General features: G+C 40.4%; 1 long non-coding RNA gene across 1 annotated transcript; it reads left to right on the top strand.

Annotated features, from left to right (window-relative positions):
* The first annotated feature begins 8,411 nt into the window (after window positions 1-8,411).
* On the top strand, window positions 8,412-22,458 carry LOC308623803. Its single transcript, XR_014016885.1, has 3 exons — window positions 8,412-8,563; window positions 18,758-18,884; window positions 21,991-22,458. It is a non-coding gene; the product is annotated as an uncharacterized lncRNA (long non-coding RNA).
* Window positions 22,459-24,182: the final 1,724 nt, after the last annotated feature.

Raw genomic sequence — 24,182 nt, 5'->3', positions numbered from 1 at the left:
CTTCTTCCTTTCCTATTTGGATGCCTTTTATTTATTTTTCTTGTCTGACTACTCTTGCTAGTACTTCCAGTACTATGTTGAATTGAAGTGGTAAAGTTGGGAATCCTTACTTTGTACTGGATCTTAGAGGAAAAGCTTTCAGTTTTTTCCTCATAGATTATGATGTTAGTTGTGGGCTTGTCATACCTGGTCTTTCTTGTGTTGAGGAAATTCTCTTTTATGCCTATATGTGGAGAGTTCTTGCCATGAACGGATGTTTAACTTTGGCAAATGCTTTTTCTGCATCTATTGAGGTGATCATATGTTCTTTATCTTTTATTCTGATATGACTAGTTTTAAAATTTCTTATTTTTTAATTCACAGAACTCAGTACCACAAAACCATTGATCTGCATTTATGACTATTATACCATGAAAAATAATTGTGAAAATTTAATCCACCCCTACCCTGCCACACTTTGGGAACACATTTATGTTCTCAAGACACTGGGCATCAGTATCTTCACTTCTCCTGCTGATATGTATTGGGTTTAGCAATGTGTTACCAAGCCATGAGCTTATCAGTTGGAGATAGTCTAGAAGGGCAGTTAAAATGGCCAAATTTATGCGAAGTTGCAGAAGAGAGAAGCTGCAGTAGGGAGGAAAAAACTCATAGAAATATGGACCTTCCAATCCCTCTTCCTTCAGCTACAGGATTCTGCAGGGGCCACTAGAACTCTGTTCTCATTTATCTAATACTTGGCCTTAGCAGATTCAGAATGGAGAGAGAAGCTTACATTGCAATAATAAGATATACGAACACCATACTGAGCACTTCCTATTTGTCAGGGACTGTGTAATTTTTTACCTACAAATAGTCTTTTATGGAGCAAATAACATAAGATTCAACTTGTGAGGGTATATGTGAGGCACAGCTCTACTTCATGGAAATGGGGTACACACAGAACTCCCCCTTCATTACTGCCTCCTGCAAGAATGACCTTGGCTAAGACATTTAGCATCCTGGAAAGACAAAGTACAATAGAAAAATACTGGGTTGTTCAAACCCCTCCAACATTTGAGAGTTTTTAATAATTAACAATCAGATCATTTAAGAGTGTGTGATTTATCATTCTCCTTATTATCTTGTCATAGTTTTAAAAAAATGGAAAATCTAAAACCAAACATGTAAAAATAATTTCTTCCTTTAATTCATGAAAAAAACTTTTAAAAACTTTTGTCATTTTAAGAAAACTAAAAATAAATAATCAACAGGACCCAAAATATTGGATGCAACTTTCTAGCTTCTCTACCTCAGCTTACCTATCTGTGAAATGGGATTAACGATGGTGCACTACACCTGCAGAGGAATATAAATTTAATAAGCTTTTCAAACCTCTGCTTTGTAATCCTCAGAGGAAAAGGCACTCTGTAAATATGAAGCAATCTTATTATCATGCCTCATTATCTGAGCTAATATTAACTGTAGAAAAGTTATGTCAAATAACATAAAATGGATATTGGAATAAAACTGCAGTCTGATTTTGCTGTTTCACTGTTTATTCTGGCAAGTGAGGATAAAATAAGCATGAAGGAGAAATAGATGGCAAACCCTCTGATCATATTTTGCCACCAAAATTCCAACCTAGAAATAACAAGTAATGATAACATAGCACAATTCCTGGTTCTGCCAATGCCTGAAATAAAAATCAACTCAGATTGAGCATGCCAGCTGAAAATAAAGTAATATCTTTTTAAAAAAAATACCCTACTATGAAAAACCATAATGCCATCCTGATAATTGGCCAGTAGCATCATTTTTTGCTACTTAATATTTAGCACATCATTAGCAAGAGTAAAAATGTCAAGAACCTCATACAGATATTGTTTCCATTACTGTGAAATGTTCAAGTGATTCTCATGCAAGGACAGCTTACTCTGTAAGTCAAGTGCATGGTTTTTACAGCCAACTAGAAATGTTCTATGACTGGTTGAAAACATTGGGCAGAACAGGAATGGTGCCCACATCTCACAACCTTCTAGTTAATGTTTGTGTGTGTGTGTGTGTGTGTGTGTGTTAGTTACGCGGGCCTCTCACTGTTGTGGCCTCTCCTGTTGCGGAGCACAGGCTCCGGACGCGCAGGCTCCGCAGCCATGGCTCATGGGCCCAGCCGCTCTGCGGCATGTGGGATCTTCCTGGACCGGGGCACGAACCCACATCCCCTGCATCGGCAGGCAGACTCTCAACCACTGCGCCACCAGGGAAGCCCTAGTTAATGTTTTATTCTTTGCACATTTATTTTGAACAAACCTCAAGTCTCTTAGCCCAAGGATAAGTATCTGAGCTTTTGCAAGTTGATCTGCAAAATCGAATCTGAAGCTCAACCCCAAACACAACGATAAGCTAATCCTTTGTGTTGGTACAGCGCAATGCGATTTTTAACACTTTACAAACTTTCTCTCATACACTTCCTTCAAACCAGGGGAGTATCTTCTTTCTCTCTATTTTCCTTTTGCAGTTGTGCTGATGCTTCTGAGTTGAAGGAATAGCAAGTAAAACAATTTGTTAAGTGTTCTTCATTGTCATCATAAATAATGTATTAAAGACTTGTGTGGAAAACTGTGCTATGAAGTACTTTAAGATTATATAAAAACCATAGGTGGCCAATGTGACCAAAGACTAGGTTGTCACCAGGAGTTTAAGACAATGCAAGAATAACACTGGATCATCTGCCTGGAGATGTGGTTTTAAGAATAAGTAACAAATTCTCTAAGCCTAGTTTCCTCATTTATCTACCTCCAGGGACAGATGTGAAGAGCTCAGTGAGATTAATTTATAAATGGTAAAATTTACTCATGTAAGACTTTTATACCTTCTCATCCACCCATATTTACACTGAAAAAGAGAAATAGGTAGAAGTAAAATACACAAGGGAAGTCGAGAAATGTTATAGGGATAGCAATAAATCTCTGCAACACTTCCTTTGACATAGTTCTTTAGCAAAATATTCTTCTAACAAACATTTCTTTCAGAAAGTTCCTAATCTCTAGCCTAGAGCCCTCATCATGAAGTAATGTCCCAAACATCATACCCAATTTGTTTTGACCACTAAATAGGCCGCCACATGGTCCCTACAATAAGCCCCAAATTATATTATAACCCTAATTAATACTTGCAGTGATGGGCAGACATTAGTTTGGTATGTGATGACCAAGGACTGCAACCCTTAATTGGCAATTTTGCCATACTCAGCTGTATTTGTTGCCCTCTGTCATCCAAATTACTTTGTTCCAACCCTGTCATCCCATTGGGCTCTAATGCCTACAGTGTCAGAAAAATCCAGCCTAATGCTTTCTTGGTGACTAGCTCTAGTTCAAGGGTCATAATGTCCCCCAGGATGTGGAGGGTCTCAGATCTACCAGGAAGGCATCACCCCACGCTTTACAAGAGAAATTATGATTAGAGAATTAAATATGCAGTCCACTTTCTCAGGAATGGGGTTCAGTGGAGGGCACCTAGGTTTCCTAAAGCAAGTTCACAAGCCTTAAAGCTTCGGCCCTATGAAAAATCTGTCTTTTGACTTTTTTTTTCTCTCAGAGGTGTTCTGGAAAGCAGAGAATGTGGGAGCATAATAAAAATGAGTCATATGGGGGTGGGGGACCTCCCCACTAGCGGACTGGCGTCTAGAGATAAATAGGCTGTGAGAAGGTTACTGAAATTGCATTTCCACTGGCCAAGTTCATTTTTTCAGTGACGTAGCAATGTAAAATAAAACACAATACAATGGCTACGGAGGATTGTTAGTGATAAATAGCACAGGAGACAGACTCACATGTACTATGTTTTTCCCACTGCAGATTAATAAAAGAGGCAATTATCTAATAAAAAAATTACTGTTAATTGCTACCAGTTAAGTACTACTACCGTTAGTACTATTAAGTACTATTAGTATTGGCGAGATTTATTTCACCTTCTGCTGCTTGGAAATTTGACATCATTCCTGGCTTCTACCTCTCCCCCCAGTTACAATCCACTGGAAAAGAGAAAGTGACAAGAGCCATTTAATATGTCACAACACAGAGTGAGGGGAAGAAGTGCTGGAAGTGGGGCTTTTCAAAGAGAGTTGAGGAAATAATCCAGCATGATGATTACAGAATATGCTTTTTTCCTCCTTTCTCCCTCCTTTTCTGTAGGGGTTTATTTTGTTTTTGTTTTTCTCATTTTATTGCCGACGTGTTATTCCTGAAGGGTGTGTTCTTGCAGGTTTATGGCTCAGACTAATGAAATTGCTCTAAACAACATTTTGATCTTGGAAGGTCACCCAGAGTGCTATACCTTTCCTTTAATGATTCAGGTCTGGTCCAGGCATTTCCCAGAATTGAGATGGTAATGAAGTCATTAGTTTCTTCCTACTTGAAGCCCTGGCTAGAAAGCAGAATTCTATGGGCAAAGTCTGAGTGGGCTTTTTTCATAAATCTCACACCCAGCTGAGCTGTAACACCTGTTACATTTTCCCAGGAGCTCGAGCCATAAGACCATTTCCAATCTATTTGCTCTTCTTCTTGCACAGGACACTGACAAAGGCAGGGGTCCCTGTTTTCTAAGGCACTGCTAATTGAAAATCTCTGGCTGGTGCAAATGTGAACTCAAACCCACAAGAGTTCCAAATAAGGCCCCCATGATTATTTCCTGCTCTTTTTAAAAATAGCCTTTATAAATGCAGGTTATACAAGATTAATTTGTTTGAGGGAAAAATAGTCGTTGAACCTCTTGCCCCCAATAAACTTACTTTCCATGCAGTTTCAAAAAAAAAAAAAGAAAAAGAAAGAAAGAAAAGAAAGGGAAAATAATAAAACCCAGAGATCAGCTAACCCTACAAGCCCTGTGTTTGTGAGAATTAGAGGGTGGGTGTAGGGTAGCATTAAAATGTATTTGCTTTTGTTTTGTGCTTTCAAAAATCTTCTCTATTTATTAGATTTGCACACAAGGATTGAGAAGAAAGTTGAGTCCAATGATTGAGCAAATGTAAAGTGATTACAATGGCACGTTTTAAAAAAAAACTAGTCTCAAAAACCGAATAATTAAAATGGGAGGAAATTTTCCTGTAGGATCCTTGAAAGGAAAAAGAAAACACATTTGTCTGTAGAAAAGATGGGCATTTCTGGCCCTAATAACAGTCTGTGGGAAAAAACCCTGAAAAACAATGTTATCAGATCTCAGACGACATTTGACAGAAAAAAGAATGACTAGAAATAAAGTTGATATAAACCCATTCACAGTTAAATATTCCTCTGGGAGTCAGAGCACCTTAAGAATCTGAATCTTAAAGATAAAACTTTGGGGACCATAACCCACAAATCAGAGCCGGGAATCAAGCTGTTCCCTGTGGTCCTACCAACTGTGTTCTCTTCACCCAAAACCACTAAAGAAATGGACTGCCTTTGAATTCTGTACTGTGCTTCATTGATGTTTTGCAGTTTGGTGGTTTGTTCGTTTGGGGTTTTGTTGTTGTTTTCAAGTGCATTGCTTGTGGTCATTGTTGTGGTTTGAGTTGGGTACCTTTGTATGCCTCACTCTTAAGGCACATCCTCATTAACTATAGTCCTCCTAGCCCAACAATTGAGAATACGGCCTCTCACTCACTTTCAATTATGAAAGAGGAGTATGCATCAGCAGGAAGAGGGCTATCATTTCAATACAAGAGGAAAAAAATAGCAAATACATTTCAGCAAATATGTTTTTAAGAAAAATGGTTGAGGAACTGTATTCCTACAGCATGTTGTTCTAGTTCTACTATGATATCTGCATGCAGTTCTAAATCTGATTTTGAAGAGACCTGAGACACTCAGAACCTTCAGAGAACACTTACTCAAACAATTCCTAAAGCATATATGAATCCATTAAAAATAGATCTGGTTGCCTATTTATTGAAGAGGAAAGAGGTGCACAATATGTCACTAAGTGAAAAGCTTTTAAGTTGATCCATTTGTAAATTGCCATTGTTTTGGTAGGTCAAAAACGGTCAAGTATCTGTAATTTCAACTTAAATACTATTCAAGATAATATGATCTCATTTTGTTGTTTAATATACACTCTAAAAAGTTATTGGTAGTTTTTCCTGCTCAGGGGATTGTGGGTAACTTTTAACTCATTTCTTCTATTGGTTTACCTATATTTTTTACTTTTTCTGGAATAATCTCTGGGTTCTCCCTGGAGCTCTGGGCTGAAGATGAAATACTTCAGAAACATTAGCTATTCTTTTTTGGCTTCTGTTAATCTTCACCCCAGTTCTCAGACTACTTGTACTAGTCATGAGCTGTTCGTTGTTTTTTTTTCCCAACACATATCTCACCATTCTGACTTGTTCTATATAAGCTATAGAGTCAGACAATTTAGTAACTTAAGAATTAAATTGGATTAGTGAACAAATCTGTAATTGACCTTGCTTACTTTTTTTCTCACTTCAACCTGCTATAAAAACAATGTGTCATGATTCTTTTCAGAGTATTTTATGTTCCCGTCCACTGCACTGAAAATTAAAGATATGTTCCTACAAAGGAAGAGTCAAGCAAAACAGTGATTCTTAATAAACTGAATCTAAACTTCTAGGAAAAAAATATGATCAAGGTGCCGGCCTCTTTTTTTTTTTTTTTTTTTCCGGTACGCGGGCCTCTCACTGTTGTGGCCTCTCCCGTTGCGGAGCACAGGCTCCGGACACGCAGGCTCAGCGGCCATGGCTCACGGGCCCAGCCGCTCCACGGCATGTGGGATCTTCCTGGACCGGGGCACGAACCCGTGTTCCCTGCATCGGCAGGCGGACTCTCAACCACTGCGCCACCAGGGAAGCCCCTCCGGCCTCTTCTTTGTTAAGAAAGCAACACAGATTCTGTCAGAAATATCTTCTCTCATTTTCAGAAGTTTGAGTTATTTCTAGATTCTTCTATCTGCTTTCCACCATTTGCTTCTTTTGACTCCCTGCTTGTCAAGGGAGTGATTTTTTGACTCTGCACGCGTGATTGCCAAGTCTTACATTTGTTCCTTCTTCCTGTATTTGGTTATTGATGTCCAACAGGACTTTACTACCCTGTTTCACCAGTAGGTTCTGCCATCTATTACAATACTTTCTGTATGATAGTAGGGCCTCGTTTGATCAATATTCTATTCTCTATGTATTAGTGATGAATATTGGTATTCGTCATCTTCCTAAGAGCTCAGGGTTTATTTTAAAAGGAACTATTACATTATTTAGGTTGGCAATTCTGATCTATATTTTAATTAGGGAACGTTGAGCAAAAATAGTTTAATACTCTCCCCATCAAGGGAGGTAGCATGAAGCAGTAGAAAGAAAATTGCCATTAGGTAAGGTTGTCGCCCAGATTCTATGACGACATGTGACTTAGAGCATGTCACTTACCCTCTAGGGGCCTTAAGTCAATGTCTGTAAGATAAAAGATTTTCAAGAGACAAAACTTAGGTCTTTCTGTTTATACTTTTGTTTGACTCTCAATTCATTAATCCACAAATCCTCTTTGAATTCCTACGTGGCTCTGATGCAACATCAATTTTCTACGATGACCAATAACCAAGAGTAGTTGATCTACCAGTCCTGTGGTTCCCACAGTGCTGGAACTCAGTTGAATCTTCAGTTGCCTAGGCAGAGAGATGTAAAATCTTTTCTTTTCTGTTTCTTCATGGCTCTTCTGTTGATCGAGGCTCAGCAAGAACTCTGCTCCTGACAGACAGCTTGGTGGGTACAGGTAACCCTGCTGAATAAACTCCTCCTTAGAAACACCTGGGAGACTTGAGTTTCATCGTGTGCACTGACGTCCTGTACTATATTCAGGAATTTCCCAGACTCTCATTCTTCCCTGAATTCCCACCCAAACTGCACCCCAGTGGAATAAGAATGGAAATCAACTAGGAATGTTGTCTAGAAACAAAAAGGATTTTTTTCCCCTCAGTTTCAGGTAATAAAAGTAAAAGGGCAAGGTGATCTTTGAATTTTCCTGGAGAAAAATTAAAATGTTCTTTATTAGTTGCTACAGTGCCCCAGGAAGGGATTCCCCACTCCCCCCTTTTTTTAAAAATAAGAGCTTCCCCATCCCTACACAGCCCTTTTGATACAAGTGAAAAAATTCCAAATTCCTCATTTGTTTAGCCTGAAAATCCCCTGCACATTCCCACAAACTACTTCCTTTTCTCTCTTTTTAGCAAGACTCCCCTCTTTCTCTTTAATGAAGAGAAGTTCAGAGGGTTTTTCCCATGAATAGATGGCAGGCACCTGGGAGTTATGAATTTTAAAGTGATCATTTTCTTTCAGCCCTGCCGGACAATGGGCATCTCCTTTTGACTCACTTTCACAGCTTTGAGAGGCTCTCAGATCAGCCACATTCCAATCGGACTGGAGTCAGATCAGAGCTGTGCTGGACCGCATCAAGGTCTCGCACAGAAAGACAAGGAGCAGATGGCCGGCACCGAGCTCTCCTCCCCTTTCAGCGCGCAAAGGCAGGCAATGTGGGAAAGCGTCTGCCCGGCATTGCCTATTGATCCCTGAATAGAACCACCGCATGCCACCAGCCTGTAGGTATGAACCTCTGTTAACAGATGGTGAGATCATTATGAGCAATTAATTCCTTTAATGTATCAGTGGGAACATGTTGGAAGGGATGATGCAAGCATTGAGTGAATAGTGAACTTCTCACTCCTGGGGGAGCAAGCAGGAGCTACCTTCGGGGGCGGCTGGGAATATCTTCCCAGCCTGCAGCCTTCTGGCTCTGGACAGGAGCTGCGAACGGACTGCACAGAACTGAGGTGTGGTTTTCATTAACTAATTGTGACTCCTTCCCTTCCGCGCCGTGATTAATGCCAGATTGGCCTCTAGATCATTTTTATACACAAGAACTATCCAAAAACACAGCGAGAAACGAAAACAATATTTGTCAGTTAAGTCTGACATGCATAGGGAATTATTTCACAGAAATCAGCAGAGTATCAGGTTATGGGTCACTTTCGCTAACCACAACTATAGTTGTGACAGTTCTCAGTTTAAAATAACGGTTTCTTTCAACAAAGTTAAAGCGGTTATAAAAGTACGCTCATCCCACTGTCTGAGTCAGAAAACTGAATGTTTGGATGCATTACAAATGGGTAGATTTAAAAGAGGGTATTTTTAAAAATACGAATTCACATGTAGAATTTGAGCAAATGACACATGTAGCAAATTATTCCCCCTAGTAAAAGATGGAATAATTTTTTTTTAATTTCAGTAACAATGTGAAAATGACTGTCAGGGGCCAACTGGAAAAAATGGTCACCTTCTTATTTAGATATTTATCTGATTCATTATCAATGAGATGATGGCATTTTTTGCATGTTTTCCTACCCTTAAAAATAATATTTCGTAATAGGGGTGTTTTTCTTTTACAGGAAAAAGAATCTTAGGACACAGTACGGATCATAGGGTAGCCCTGAGATTTTAAGAAGATAGAAAATACAGGAACAGGAAATACTGGCAACTATTCACTTAATTCATATTTAAATGACACTTTTTGCTTGTAATTAAGACACTTAAGTAGTGTCTCTGTTCATGAAATTTACATAACTGTACAATAGCTTGCCTAAATGAACAGCAAATGGCAGTTAACCTTGAAGTGTATTATCTTAATGAATAAATCTGGCTTTAATTCAATAAATTAAAAACAGAAATAATATTGCAAAAGACTTTTAAAAACAGACTTGCCATCCCCCATAAATACAGCATGGTACTGTTTATAGTTGGGTTGGAATGCTCGGACATTTTCCAGTATGATTTTAGAACTCTAAAAGCATTCCAGTACACATTCACTATTTTTCCATCATTGTTTCCAAAGCAAATCAATGTCACTTCCTGGAAATCATCGATAAGAATATCTGAACACTGAATCAAGACACCTAAGCATGCTTATTTGAGATGGCTCTTCATCTAGGCTCCCAATTCCTCTACCTCCATGGGAAAATTGGAAATTTTTTTTCCAATTCTGTATCTCCAATTTTATATCGTGGAGGGTCCTATGACATACAGAAAAGACTAGAGGAAAACATATTTCTTATATAGGAAAGACATTCCTACTACTTTTCCATTTAAATCAGATTTACAAGGACTGCAAATCCCTTCAGCATAAGAGAACCGACAAAAGATGCTGAATGCTCCCCTCCCAAAGTTTGTTGCATTAATCAGCGCGATCATGTTTCAGTGATTATATAGTTAAGGAGAAGAAATCATGCAATATGTTTTTATTTGCATGAAATAAGTTAATGAGGCACCACCTGTGCCTTGTATCAGTTTACTGGGGGAAAAAGCAGGAGAACACAGGTGTTCTAAGAGCATCTTGGTAGATTTTATACATTAATTAAAAAACACTAAAATCTAAAATCATTTATCAGAATCTAGCGGTACATATTGCTCAGGAATAACCCATACACACACAGACATAAATAAAAATCATTGTGAAGAAATTCCTGGTTTCTTGGCTAGCAAGGGGGAAAAAAAGCTGTAATTCATTCTTTCCTCGTTCTCACAGTGTTCTCTATTGTACCATCTGCAATATACAATGTACATGCTCAGCCATAACCCGTAAGGCTGGAAAAGAAGCATTCACACTGTGAATTACCATTTTTCCCAGCATCGAGCTCTAGTCAAAGACAGCACAATAATAAACTAGAAGCTCCTTTGTCTGTTAACATTGTTCTTCATTACTACATGAAAAGCAAATTGTCTCTGTACAGAGGAAGAGTGGCACACACAGCCATGGGAGTAGGGGGAGGGATTTGCCTCTCTCGCTGACTGCCTCACATACACAGAGGCCACTCATCTATCTTTCCCCACCGGCCCACCCAACTGCGCCTTCCCGATCATTTCATCTGCAGGCACATTGGGAAGAGATCCCTTGTTCAGTTGGGTGAGATGTTGGATTAAAGACTCCTGGGATGCTTTTACACTGAATATCCTGAAGCTTATATCCACAGATTTCTTTCTTTTTTTTAAAGTCACTTCAGTGTATCCCTTTATAATATTTGGGAGAAGTGATGCTTATCAAAGATGCTCTTTTTTTCCCCAGGGCTAAATAGAATCTGCAAGTTATTGTGGGTTATTGGGGCTCTTAAGAGCCAAATGAAAAGGAAGCAAGCAAACAAACAAAACATTAAGAGCAGGAGATGTATATATATATATATACATATATATATATATATATATATATATATATATAGTATAACAAGTACATGGTAACAGTTACCATGAAAGTTAAGAAAATATACAGATTAGACCAGAACTACTAGAAAGGGTCCTTATAATTGAAATAAGTTACTTATTAGAAATTAATGATTTTCTGAGGTTTTTTTTCTTTTAGATGTAATAGATTCCAACAAATCTTGCAACACAAGCTTGCTTACAAAAACTATACTCAATTAAAAGATCGTAACTATATCTTCTCATATGGAGGCCACTGGCCAAACCCAAGTCCATAATTTAAATCTCAAAGAAACCTACCTCTTCATGACATCTGATAGGAGCCTCAAGGGATCATTTCCAGAGTGTGTTGCTAGAGAGGTCTGCCAGGAGAGGCTGAAGGGTGCTCTGTTAGACAGGACATGGGGCACCGAAATCATGTCTTCTAACTCAACTCTACTGACCAGAGTCTGGCTGGATGAAATCAATTGCTGAATATCAGTTCCAAAGTAGTTCAATTTGTGTATTTACTGTTAAAAAGAAGTTGAGATCTCATCAGACAGGTAACAATCATTAGGGGAGGAATGTCCAAATCAACTCCGGACATAAAACAGCTGTTTCTACATTGTTAGGTTTTGCAGTATCATTTTCTGCATGATTGCTAGTTTTTCTTTCTTGCCCATGGGAATAATACCTGGCTCACTAAATTGTCATGAGGCTTTAAGGAAATCACATCATAAAATAACTATAGTAGTTCTCTCTAATATAGTATGTTTTCAATAAATGCCAGTTGTCTTTTCAGGTATAGATGAACATTTGATTTTAACTTAGGGAGGAAAATACTTAATTGCACACTTAATCACATTTGTTAATCACAAATACTTAATCACATTTGTTCTGTCCCTAGGAGACAACTTTTGCGTATTTTTAATGTGCAATACTTGAAAGACCACCTTGAGAAATCATAAAATGTTTGTGGAGGTAACTGTGACAATCTTTCTCTACTCTGAAATTCTGTTATTCTAGAACATTCCCAAATATCTAAAGTTCATGTATTCAACCCAGAAATCGAGTCTATTCCCCTAGAGCCTGCAACTATATTCTGTCTAAAGAGAAACCCGCCTCTGTATTTTTACCATACACCACATGACTTAGGGCTAGTTTTGACTTAGGCTGGCTCATCCTGTGTAAACAAGACACTGACATCACCAAGACACAGAAAGGAATAAACTCGGTCTGTGCCCATGAGAAAGTGGTAAAAATACATGAGTCACATCAGAAACATCTGTCTTCAATCGCAAGTTAAGGACTTCCCAGGCTAAGGGGCAATTTGTGAATCACATGATCTACTCTCCAACTCAAACTATGTGCTCATTTGTCTTAATCCTACTAAAACGTAAAAGGATAACTGATGGTGTCTCTTTTTTAATAATACTGCTTTTCCTTGAAAGTTTGCATGCTGGTTTCCAAATTGTTACAACAAATATATTTTTTCTTTTCTAATTTTCAGCTTGAATGCTCCCTTCTTAATTTGGAGTAACAACATTTGTTCCTAAACTCAGAAAACACAGCATTGACTAACAGTCCCTATAGTTCTGCTTTTTCTGCAGGGAAGACGAGCTGAACTTCCTGACCGTGGCTCCTCACATTAAGACCCTTCGTCTTCAATCTCTTTTCTCTCTCCCTCTCCAGGGGCTCTTTCTCTATCATTTCAAACAACACAGGTCATCTTGGTCTAGAGCATTTGTTCTCAAGTGGGGGTGACTTAACCAGGGGACATTTAGCAACGTCTAGAGATAATTCTGGTTGTCAAAACTGGGTGGAGGGGGTGATACTGCCATCTAGTAGGTAAAGGCCAGGGATGTTATTGAACATCCTACAATGCATAGGGCAGTCCCCTCACCAGCTCCCATAACAAAGAATCGTCTGCCCCAAATGTCCATGGTGCCAAGGTTGAGAAACCCTGGTCTAGAGGGGAAAAAAAACACAAAAACCTAGTTTTATATCATTTTGTATCTAGCTACTCCCCTAACCACTCTCCTTCATTACTAAACTTTTTCAAAATATCTCCCCTCTATCCATTTCCTATTACCCTCTTACTCCTTAATCATCTGTAGTTTGCCTCCCAAACAAGTCACTGCCGCTGTTCTCTTCAGGATTACTAACCTCCTTAATGGTCAAACCCAACAATCCAATGAACACTTTCCTCTCCTTTACTTTGACATCTCAGTGCATTTGAATCGTTGACAATTTTCTCCTTCTTATAACTGTCTCATCCCTTGGCACCGTTCAAGCCATCCTCTTCAACTCTTCAGCAGCAGAGCATCTCATCCATCATCACAAACGCCAGCATCTCATGCCTCCCTTCCTTCTGTTCTCCACTGAAATATCCTCCCAAAAGAGCGGTTTCCCTGCCTGCCCTACCCAAAGCAGTACCATATGATCTTTCTATCTCCTTAATTTGCTTTGCTTTATCCATAGCATCTATTGTCACCTGATATTATATTATATATTTATTTTGAATTTGTTTCTTGTCTCTCCTCACCCCACTCCCTCCTCCCCCAGAATATAAGCTTTAGGATGGAGCAGGGACTGTGTTTGTTTTGTTTACTTCTTTGTGATGAGCACCTGGCACTTAGCTACACATGCATATCTGTAGAATGAATGGCTGGATAAAAGAATGGATGAATGAATGGCACCATGAAGTGTTTTTCTACCTGCCAGCCCTGTGCTTAGTACCATGTCCAATACTGGTTGTATCTGTTTCCTTAAAACATTTCCTTCTTTGTCTCCTAAGACATTGCCCTAAGCTGATACATCCCATCTCCATGACCACTTCTCTTTCTCCTTTGATGCCTCCTCTAGATGCTTGGCTGTTACTGAGATTCACTCCTCAGTGGCATGCCATCACTTTGCCCTGCACTCTCCTTGACAGCGTGTTCCAATGTCCCACTGGAGTGACCCTCCTAGGATGCTGTGTGTCACACTCCACATCTGTAGAACCAGCTGTATCACGGGTTGTCCTGGCAGACCAAACATGTTCCAGATCAATGCTGTTTCTGGTGACTTTTTCAACAAAGTAGAACATTTGCAAAGGCCTTGAGACAGGAGGGGAAACTTGAATGTTTGGGGGAGTAAAGAAAGGCCTGTGTGGCTGGAATGAGGGGATGGAGGGGCACAATAGTGATAAAATATGACTGTGAAGACATTTTCATTGGAGGCTCCTTTGTGTGCACATAACTACCCAAGACGCAGAGACAACGAAATTAAAGATGAGCTGAGGTTCCCTTCATCACTCAAGTTCTGTGATTTAGTCATCACAAGCTTATGATTTTGTTCCTATCAAACACTTTCATTTCACCCTGCAAATTCCCCTCTCCCCTGCTTCTTTTTGAGGTTCCCTATGGTCAATTCCTCTGTCCCCGTTTACTTGAAAAAATAAGTTATCACTTATTATTTTTTCAAATCGTGATCTATATTTAAGGAGAATCAGAACAAGAAAATTTACTCCAAAATCTATTCCAAAGTTCTGAGAATTCACATGGAGCTTAAATTATACATAGTGGAGAAAAGCACAAGTTTTGGAAACACCCATATAACTAAAAGAGATGTCATTTGCTTTTCCCTCTTTTACCCAAGTATGTTTTCTTCAAAGTGTTTTTTTTTTTTTTCCAATCTCTGATTCATCTTTTTTTCTATCCAGCCTCTTGGCCTTTAAAGAAAATTCCTTGGGACTTCCCTGGTGGTCCAGTGGTAAAGGATCCTCTTTCCAATGAAGGGGACGTGGGTTAGATCCCTGGTTGCAGAACTAAGATCCCACATGCCGCGGGGCAACTAAGCCAGCACGCCGCAACTACTGAGCCCGCAGGCCTCAACGAGAGGGCCCGCATGCCACAAACCACAGAGCCCATGAGCTCTGGAGCCCTAACGTCACAATTAGAGAGAAGCCCATGTGCCGCAATGAAGAGTTTGCACGCCACAGCGACTGTCGCGGCAAAAGATCCCACATGCTGCAAGAAGACCCAGCACAGGCAAATGAATAAATATTTTTTTAAAAAAAGAAAGAAAAAGAAAACTCCTTAATGGTGGGCAACCATTGAAAGCAATCACATATAATCTGAGTTATCAAGGGGGATTTGAAAGAAAAGTAATTTCTGACCAGGAATACCAGCCAAAACAAAGATAAAGAAGCAGAGTGGATGTACGTGTGTGTGTCCATGTGCGTGCCTATGGCAGTGTTTATGCAAAACCGTGGAATCTGAACTTCATGGGTGCCCTTAAACGTCATCTACTTTTTAAATTTTCAAATACACACGAATCAAACAAGTATTACATGAATGAAAGTTGAGTCCTATTATGAAGGTGAAACAATTACATAGATCATTTTTCAAACCTGGATGGAAATAAGCAGATATTATTAAAAAGAGTGAGTTTAAACACTCTGGAAACTGTAAAACACTAGACACTCATAATATGTTGTTGCTATTAATAAATAATTGCTTGTATATTTATTTCTTTTCACATTTAGATACACTGTGTGATTTAAATAGGATTATTGGGGGCTGCTTTAAATAGGAGTGGGAAGTCAATTCTAGAGAGAAACTAGAGGGAAAAAAATTCCTTTTCTCTTCCTGAACTTGTCCCAGGAGGTTTATATTTGGAGTTTTTGTTTAAATCACTGTTTCCTTTCTAATTATCTTCTATATTCATGTATTTGGACATTAAGATAGAGTTTTAATATTCTGCTTAGAAAGATTCTTATATCTGTCAAGCTACACAATGAATTTAACTGATTAATGAATTAACCAGCTGACAACCATAGGTGTTTCTATTACCTAGGTGTATTTTAGCATGTTTTCAACTAAGAAGGATAAAAGAGGTATTAGAGACCACTTGGGAATCGTTAATAATAGTAGCATACATTTAGATGAAGGAAATTTGATATCAATTTTCAGAGAAAATAGTAGAAATCTTGTGATCTTTTCTGGGGAAGGTGCGGTAGGTGGAGCCCAGAACCTTGGTGGTTTGATTGGATGGTGCACTACACAGTCTAAGTCGGTGTACTACACAGTCTAAGTCAGTGCACTACACAGTCTAAGTCGGTGTACTACACAGTCTAAGTCAGTGCACTACACAGTCTAAGTCTGATCCTTACAGAAATTGCTTGGTTTGCAAAATTGTCAAGGAACTAAATGACTTAATCAACCTTTCCCATTTTTATGTGCAGTCAATCTAAGCTTATTATTTATCAAACCACTCAAGTGACGGCCCCTGATTGAACAGAACATTCCACTGGGAACAACGTGAGTAGCCTTCCCTCCTGGGAAGGGGTATTCACAGACATCACAATGTTCTTTTTTCACCTTCAACCTCTATAGGTAGACACTTAAAAGCCATTTTGAACATTATCTCATTATCCCTTCACTTTTCAACTAGGAGTTGATTACCCTTAATTTACAAGGGGACACTGTATTGAGAAGGAACCCAGTTTCTCTACTGTTACATACAAAGCACTCTGTGTGGGGCTTAGAACAGAATTCAAACCTTCAGGTCATAATTTAGCCTCTGCTTCAGCATTTACATAGCATAATATTACGACTAGAACCCTCTCCACCTCTGAAAAATAATGAGGTATTATTGACAAACAGAAATCCCTTTGTGCTCATTTAAAATCCTATTTTTTAAATCAAAGGTGGCTGTTTTTGAAAAGAAATAAATTCAGACTTTCAAATATAGCAGTAGCTTTATTTATGTTTCTAGTTAGAAAACTGCTCTGTTTAGTAAGTATTCACCCAAACGGGTGAATACATTCCTCAAAGAGACAAACTAAGGTAACCCTGATTGTTTTGTTGACTTTGCTAAAGGCAATGGCCCAAAGCATTAGTAATTAAAATCCATTTAAAATTAATTTAGGGCTTCCCTGGTGACGCAGTGGTTGAGAGTCCGCCTGCCGATGCAGGGGACGCGGGTTCGTGCCCCGGTCCGGGAAGATCCCACATGCCGTGGAGCGGCTGGGCCCGTGAGCCATGGCCGCTGAGCCTGCCTGTCCGGAGCCTGTGCTCCGCAGCGGGAGAGGCCACAGCAGTGAGAGGCCCGCGTACCGCAAAAAAAAAAAAAGAAAAAAAAATTAATTTAACTTCAGGAGCTCCACAAACCCATAAAATCAGATACATGCAAAAGTCACAGCTACAGATGCATTTTTTGAAATCAACGGTTTTCAAAGTGAAAACAGAGACAACAGAAGGAGGAGAGTGCAGGACAAATAAAAAGGGAAGAGAGACAGAGAGAGAAAAAAGAAAGTGCCTAGTATTAGCCTGAGAAGCTTGCCCTCTGAGCTCAAGCCCACTGTTTCAAAGACAGGATGACTTCACTTAGTAAGGTTTCAAGTTACTGAACCATCTTTCCCCAGAATGGAGCCAAACTAGATTGAGACCTTTGAAAATGTTTGTCTGAGCAAACATTAAATTTGTATCCACTTCTCAAAACCAATCAGAGATTCCACTGACTACCATCCTAACCTCACAGAAATTAAGCAAATACTTTCTGCATTGAAGTGTTATCTAAGCTTTGCATCGATGGAGGCTTTGACTACTTGCTCACAACTTTAAGACATGTGCTTTTAGATAATCAGATGTTGGTGTTTGGGGGAGGGATGGTAAATATATCTAAACACTGTTCAACTCTTATTTAAGAGGGAAAGTGTCGAAACTGCTTTACCAGATGCGGAAAAGAATGTCATCTACAGTAAATTTGCAAGTGTAGGGGTTTGAGTGTAAGAGCTAGAGGTGGGGTAGGCATGTGGGAGGGCAAAGGACAAGAAGATAAAAGTAAGAGTCTCCTTTTAATACCTATTTCTTTCCCTTGCAAAGTATACACTTCTGATTAAGTGAATGGCCCAGTACTGAAAATAAAAGTGCCTAAAAAAAGATATAGACTATTTATAGAACCCCATTCTTGAAAAAGACTTTAGAAATAACCCAATCCTACCTCTAATTACATGTAGTAAATTCAGCTATGCCTCCTTGACAATGTTTGTTACCTTTCACCAGCTCATGTGTAGCTGAGGCAGACAAGTCTATTGTGGGCACAGACAAACTCTTAAAAGGTTTTCTAAATCTGAATTTTGCTCTCTTGAGCAACATAGGATACCATATTGTGCTCCACCATCTGTAAGCAATAACATGACAGTGGGGCATGGAGCTCTAGGGTCAGACAGACATAAGTTCATGCCCAGGGTTATCAGGGATAGCTGTGTAGATACAGGTAGGTTACTCAGCCTCTCTAAGCTTCAGTTTCCTTACCTGTAAAGTGGAATAATAAACATTTCCCACCTCATTGGCTTTTTGCAAGGATTACATGGATAACACATTAGAACAATGCCTAGCATGTAATCAATGCTTAGATAGATTAAACTACTATCATGGTGTTAAAGGCTCAGTCAGATGGTCTTGAGTTCCAATCCCAACTCCACAGGTAAGTGGCTGTCCTTAGGCTAATTAACTTCTCTGAACTTCAGCTTTCTCATCTCATTTATTAATGGAGCCTAATGTTGTATTTGCATTTCTCTTTCAGACCCTCAGAGACAAGAGTATGAAAGAGAAAGTATCCTGGTTGCCCAGGAATCCATTGGTTCTATTCCACTTATTCAGAACAAACCAGTGAAAACAATGTATAGCAAATAAGAATGCTAATGGTGAAGGTAGGTCACATGAAAATTTTCTTTAGAGAAAGATACATTTAATTCATTTACCCACTGATAATTGTTCTACAAACACCTGCCAAGTGCCTACAGATTGCATCAGACAGACCCTGCTCTTTGGGGTCTCATGGTTTCATGGCATCTGGGATCCTCCAACCTGCTTACCTGAATCCTATTTCCCTTAGATGGTCTTAAAATGGTCTCTATGTGATTCATTCTACATAATCATTCATGTTCCCCAGAAAGGTAAAATTATATACTTCTTTAAAGTCCAGATGTCAAATTGAAAGAATGAACTACCTCCATCAAGATGGTAGCACATAACTGATCAATGTACAGATCATTTAGACTTTTTGTTCACTTATAGAGTGTACAGGCATGACACTAAGTAATCTAAAACGTCCCTTCTAGCTGTCTAGTTTTAAAACTTATAACTGCATTATACTATTATTAAGAACTTTCTGTAGCACCAACTATCCAAGGCTATACATGTCACTCGGACAGCATCTCTTGACTCAGTCATAGAGGGATCCCTCATGGAGGGTTCATTTTTATCTCTCAAACAAACACTCATGAGGAAATTCCTAATGTCCCAAAATATACGTGAGCAGCCTTTTAAAAATTCTTGCAGCACACCCTGTTGCTTTTCCCACCTGCTGTCTCTCCTACTCACTCTTTATTTCTTCCAAGTTACAGAAACCCATTTTGTTCATATATTAATCACCATGTGCATCAAAGAAGACCAGGCTCCTACCTGGTCCCAGAGGTTAAATGTTCATTGTTCTTAGCCAATCATCATTATTCTAATCCTTTTGCCAGTTATTGGTTTAGGAATGGGCAAGTGATTGAAGTTCTGGACAATCAGATATGAGACCTATAACATGAAAGGAAATCTACTAAGTGGCTCCTGGAAACTGTTTCTTTGCTGTTAAAAAGGCATAGGTAAGGGCTTCCCTGGTGGCGCAGTGGTTGAGAGTCCGCCTGCCGATGCAGGGGACACGGGTTCGTGCCCCGGTCCGGGAAGATCCCACATGCCGCGGAGCGGCTGGGCCCGTGAGCCATGGCCGCTGAGCCTGCGCGTCCGGAGCCTGTGCTCCGCAATGGGAGAGGCCACAGCAGTGAGAGGCCCACGTACCGAAAAAAAAAAAAAGGCATAGGTAAGAGGAAGCTTCCGTTTTCCTACCCCTTCACTCAGCTGCTCAAGGTGATGCCTGGAGCTTCTGCAGCCATCTGTGACCACAGGAAGATAAATCGGAGTATAAAAGTAAACACACTTAGCGGAGCAGAAAAATAAAGAACACCCAGGCCCTTCTTGACATTGTTGAGTTGCTGAATTAACCAACCCTGGAACCGCCTACCTCTAGTCGACTTGGTCTCTCAGATTTAAAAAAAAAACAACAACACAGTTCTTGTTTAAGGCTGGGCTTCTCCAACCATAATGTGCCTATAAATAACCTGTGTGTCCTGTAAAAGTGCAGATTCTGATTCAGGTCTGGGTTGGGGCTCTGGATTCTGCAATTCCATCGAGCCCCCAGGTGATGGTGATGGTGATCCTGGCGGTCCTGAGCCCAAGCTATGAGTAATAAGGGTTTAAGTCACTTGAGATAAATTTTCTGTCATCAGTAGCTGAAATCATCCAAAATGATACAATCCTCAATCTAGCATTCTTTCTCATCACCTCTTACCTGTGTTGATGAAATCGAATTGAGAACCTGAAAATTTAAACATTAATGTCAGTTGAAGTTAACCCGCAGTTCATGCTTTGACTCAGTTCCACACGTTTCAATACCCCACAGTCACCAGCACCTTCTCATTCTTTTCTGCCTTAAATAAGGCATTCATGGCCCCCAGCACCCAGCGTGTGACAAAGGCGCCCGTGAATGCTGGGTGCATTCGCCCTGCTCCACCAGGGAGTGCTTGCCAGCGCACCTGGCCCAAAGGTGAAGCAGCTGCGTGCACGTCGGTTCCTTCCCTGCCATCTCCAGCTCTAAAGAGAAATGCTTGAGTGCTTTTGCAAATCAAAACCTTTTCATCCTGAATTTGGTGATTCACCCTGAATGGCGTCTTCTTGGAAAGTCTGTAATGCACGATTGTGTAAGATGGGTAAAATTGGCCTGTCTCATTGACAACACTCCTCTTTCTCATGGCTCAGGCTGGGTTGGGGGAGGTGAAAGAGTCACGAGAAAAAGGGTTCTTTACAAAGGGCCTCCCTCCCCTGTTGGTGCAGCCATGCCTGTGTACCTGCGTGGGCTGAGCTGTCTGCGTGCAGTTGGTATTACTGCCCCCTTTGTTCATTTCCTAGCCTCTGGATGAGAATTCGGTTTCAGCAGGTATGAAGATGCTGCTTGTTTATAAAAGGGCGAATTTACAAAGCTTCCATATTAAAAAAAAAAAAAAAAAAGGTGGGGGGGAGGCAGTCATCCAAAGGCCATGCCAAATTTGCTTTTCCCCAAAGGAAAGGGAGAGACAAAGGAAATCTCAAGCATACCTCCCAGACACAAAGAACACGTATTTGCCCTCCAAATTCAAGCGGGTGAACTCAGCTCATTATCCTAGGAGCTGGTCACTAAATCTATCCAGTTAAAAAATATACCTATAGTCCCATTCAAATAGTGAAGAATTATCTTTGTATTTAGGGTCAGCTAACATTTCTTTTACTGCCAGACAACCCTACACTATGAACTTTCTTATATATTATCTTATTTAATCTTTTCGACAACTCTGTCAGTTAGATATTTGAATTAGTAGAGGTCCAGAATCTGAAATGTATGTATTGAGCCCAAGAGACCTTTACAAGAGGAAAAGGTAAAATTGCTTTGGAAAACTATGTTAAATAGTGCTAGAGTGGGCTTCCCTGGTGGCGCAGTGGTTGAGAGTCCACCTGCCAATGCAGGGGACACGGGTTCGTGCCCCGGTCCGGGAAGATCCCACATGCCGTGGAGCAGCTGGGCCCATGAGCTATGGCTGCTGAGCCTGTGCGTCTGGAGCCTGTGCTCCGCAACGGGAGAGGCCACAACAGTGAGAGGCCCGCGTACCGCAAAAAAAAAAAAAAATAGTGCTAGAGCAATTTAAGAGCACCAATACTTTTTTTTTTTTTTTCTCACAGAGCTGAAACAGACCTCTCCTTGGCTCCTACCTCAGTAGGACAGTCGTGGTCTTTGCAGACAGAAGGACTGATGGCCAGAACCTTTCCCTGGTACCTTGAAGCCCTGGATTTACAACCCGCACTATACTTCCTGGGACAAAACTGTCTGGGTCAGAGCTTGTAGGAAAGCCACGCATAAGTCAAGTGCAGCTCATGGTCGTCTTTTTTGTGGCTCTCTCAACTTTGTTCATTTGGATTCACTGCTGGTATTTTAAAATGTTCATGTAAAAATCTGGATTTCAGAATTCTCCAAAGAAGTCAGATCGGTCTGTACTGGGTCGTAGGACAGTACTCTTGATTGCTAAGTAGGTGAAATTCCTTTACTCAGGGAAGGTGGTTGGTCTCCAACTGGCACACTGAAGCTCTCCTGCTGTCTCTCCAACATGGGGGCCAGTGTCCCTATCACATCTATGTCAGTCTACACCAAGGTTCCTCGACCCTGGAACTCTTGGCATTTGGGGTCAGATAATTCCTAGCTGTGGGGGACTGCCCAGCATCCCTAGCCTCTACTCTCTAGATGCCAGTGGTAACCTTCACCCCAGTTAGGACAACCAAAAATGTCCCCAGACATTACCAAATGTCCCCTGGGGGGGGGTGAATATTCCCTGGTTGAGAACCACTGAGTTACATACAGCCAGTCCTCTTCGCTCATTTAAGGCACCAGCCAAGCCCCCATCCTCACGACAGTCTGCATCTCCAACTGCCTCCAAGTTGTCCCTTATTCCACTGATGATGAAACATCTACAAATACACACTGATTTCCTCTAACTTAAGGCTTTGTGTCCCCTTAGAATGAACGTCAGTCTCGGTAAGGCAGTATATATTAAGTTATCAATTATTTATATCTTGGATTTTCCAGATCTTTTCTTAAGGGCAAATTTGTATAGGGAAGAGGATGAGGAGAGATGAAACCAGTGTCCTGAAGGAAGGTTGATAAGAAAAGGCTATTTTAAGAAGGAAGGGGAATGGAGTCACAAATCGGCTACAACATTTTCTTAACTGCCAGCCCAGAAGGCACCCACGTGAAACGAAGCTTTATGAGGCTCACCTGTGCTCACAGTGAACTTTCCTGCTCTGAATGAGGAGGATAGTGGATTCACACACACCCAGCCCCCAGCCGCGCCTTGCTTAATGACGCTCCTCATCATATTCTGATGAAATCTAGACGCAATCATACTCCTGTTTGAACTAGTTGTTCTGGCAAGGGGTCTTTCTCCAGAACTCAATTTCCTCATGTTGGCAACACAGTTAAGAAAAACACACCCATCTGCCAGCTCCCTTCATTGCCTGCCCTAATTAGGGGGGATTTTGCTGTTCTTTCAAAATGGCTGTGGAGGGCAAAGGGACGCTGCACGGGGAGTGACCCTCTGCAGGGGTGATCATTCCAAGTTCCTCTTAGCAGGGACCTCAGACTCTGTGCAGGGCTTTTGCATGACAGGATCTGAAGACAGTCATTGGGAGAACTTTGGGGTTAGATAAACCTAACTTTACAAATTGGTCATAACTGAGCAACCACAAAACAACCTCCTACACCAAAACCTATGCAGTGTGGCTAAAGCAGTACCCAAAGGAAATGCGTTGACCTAAAAGAATGTACTAGAGCTCAAGAAAGCTGAAAATCAATGAACTCAAAAAGCTAGCAACAATAGAAAACTCACTTTTTAAAAGTAGAAAAAATTGGGCTTCCCTGGTGGCGCAGTGGTTGAGAGTCCGCCTGCCAATGCAGGAGATACGGGTTCATGCCCCGGTCTGGGAAGATCCCACATGCCGTGGAGCGGCTGGGCCCGTGAGCCATGGCCGCTGAGCCTGCGCGTCCAGAGCCTGTGCTCTGCAACGGGAGAGGCCGCGGCAGTGAGAGGCCCGTGTACCGAAAAAATAAATAAATAAAAGTAGCAAAAATTGATAAGAATAAAAGCAGATGTAAACAAAAAAAGAACCAATAAAATAGATAATTGTTGATGAGTATAGTAAAGAAAAAGAGACCAAAAAAGAAGTCATAAATAAATAACATTAGGTATGAAAAGGGGCCCATAAATAGAGTTACGGATGAGATTTTTTAAATCCTAAGATACGAGAGGCCCTCTCTGCTCTGCAGCAGTCAAGCCCTTCCTGAAACATATTACTTGCTTCTGCACAAAAAAGCAAATTATTCC

The sequence above is a fragment of the Mesoplodon bidens genome (genome assembly GCF_964165515.1).
Source record: "Mesoplodon bidens genome assembly, chromosome: 10".
NCBI lineage: Eukaryota > Metazoa > Chordata > Mammalia > Artiodactyla > Ziphiidae > Mesoplodon > Mesoplodon bidens.
This window is presented reverse-complemented; position numbering and strand designations above follow the sequence as displayed.